This window comes from Beta vulgaris, chromosome 5 (assembly GCF_026745355.1).
Source record: "Beta vulgaris subsp. vulgaris cultivar EL10 chromosome 5, EL10.2, whole genome shotgun sequence".
In the NCBI taxonomy this organism is placed as follows: domain Eukaryota; kingdom Viridiplantae; phylum Streptophyta; class Magnoliopsida; order Caryophyllales; family Amaranthaceae; genus Beta; species Beta vulgaris.
Genome location: NC_079206.1, coordinates 31,642,553 through 31,644,096, shown reverse-complemented (window position 1 = coordinate 31,644,096; position 1,544 = coordinate 31,642,553). Strand labels below are relative to the sequence as shown.

The window sequence follows — 1,544 nt, the reverse complement described above, 5'->3', positions numbered from 1 at the left end:
CTCGTGNGATAAGCTTCACGTCCCGATGCTCTTCGTAATAGAAGAGACATTTGTCGATAAGCTTGTGCTTGTTTGGAAAGATCATCATAATGATTAAAGTGTGTCGTTCACGGTACATAAAATATTCCGCTAGCGCCGCTCCGGTATAAGGGGCGAGATACTGTAATGTAGCGGGGGAATCCGCTGTTTCGGATACCACAATAATGTATTCCATCGATCCCTTTTCGTAGAAGTTAGTAACTACATGTGCCACAGAAGATGCTTTTTGGCCAATAGCTACATAAACACATATTACATTTTGTCCTTGTTGATTGAGAATCGTATCTGTGGCTACTGCTGTTTTACCGGTTTGTCTGTCCCCAATAATTAATTCTCGCTGACCACGTCCTATAGGGATCATTGCATCAAGAGCAATATGTCCGGTTTGAAGAGGCTCATATACGGAACGTCTTGAACTAATACCCGGAGCAGGAGATTCAATTGACCGAGTTCGGAAGCTGAAATTTCACCCCTACAATCAATAGGTTTAGCTAGGGCATTTACAACACGACCCAAATAAGCCTCACTCACGGGTATCTGGGTGCCTAGGTATCCACCGTAAGCCTTTCCTCATTTGAACCTAGCCCCCAAAAAATCAAACTCTGCCTTACGTAAAGTTGCCAGAGTACGATTAACCACTGGATTTGAAATCACTGCTTATATACCTGGTATTAGACATAATTTACAAGAACATTCTGTAGTCTTAGTAAGAGGGGGAAGGGTTAAGGACTTACCCGGTGTGAGATATCACATTGTTCGAGGAACCCTAGATGCTGTCGGGTAAAGGATCGTCAACAAGGGCGTTCTAGTGCGTTGTAGATTCTTATCCAATACTTGTATCATTTGATTATGCCATGTGAATCGCTAGAAACATGTAAAGTGTATGGCTAACCCAATAATGAAAGTTTCGTAAGGGGACTGGAGCAGGCTACCATGAGACAAAAGATCTTCTTTCTAAAGAGATATTCGGAACTATTATATGTCCAAGGTCCAATATTGAAATAATTTCACAGGTTTTTCCTGACTTTGTTCGTGTCAACAAAGAATTCGAAATACCTCGACTTTCTTAGAACAGGTCTGAGTCAAATAGCAATGATTCGAAGCACTTCATTTTACACTATTTCGGAAACCCAAGGACTTCATCGTATGGATATGGAAAATACAGGATTTCCAATACTATCAGGAAAAGGAGGGAAACGGATACTCAATTTAAAGTGAGTAAACAGAATTCCATACTCGATCTCATAGATACATGTCGAATTCTGTGGAAAGTCGTATTCGATGAAAGTCGTATGTACGATTTGGAGGGAGATCTTTCATATCTTTCGATATCCACCCTACAATATGGGGTCAAAAAGCCAAAATAAGTGATTTTAGCCCTTATAAAAAGAAAACTGATTCTTGAACCCCTTTTACGCTCATGTCACGTCGAGGTACTCTAGAAGAAAAAACTGCAAAATTCGATCCAATTTATCGTAATCGATTAGTTAACATGTTGGTTAACC

At 40.3% G+C, this 1,544-nt stretch overlaps 1 pseudogene; it reads right to left on the bottom strand.

Annotated features, from left to right (window-relative positions):
- Positions 1–1,544, bottom strand: part of LOC125497512 (ATP synthase subunit alpha, chloroplastic-like) — a 76,558-nt pseudogene that overhangs the window by 56,303 nt on the left and 18,711 nt on the right.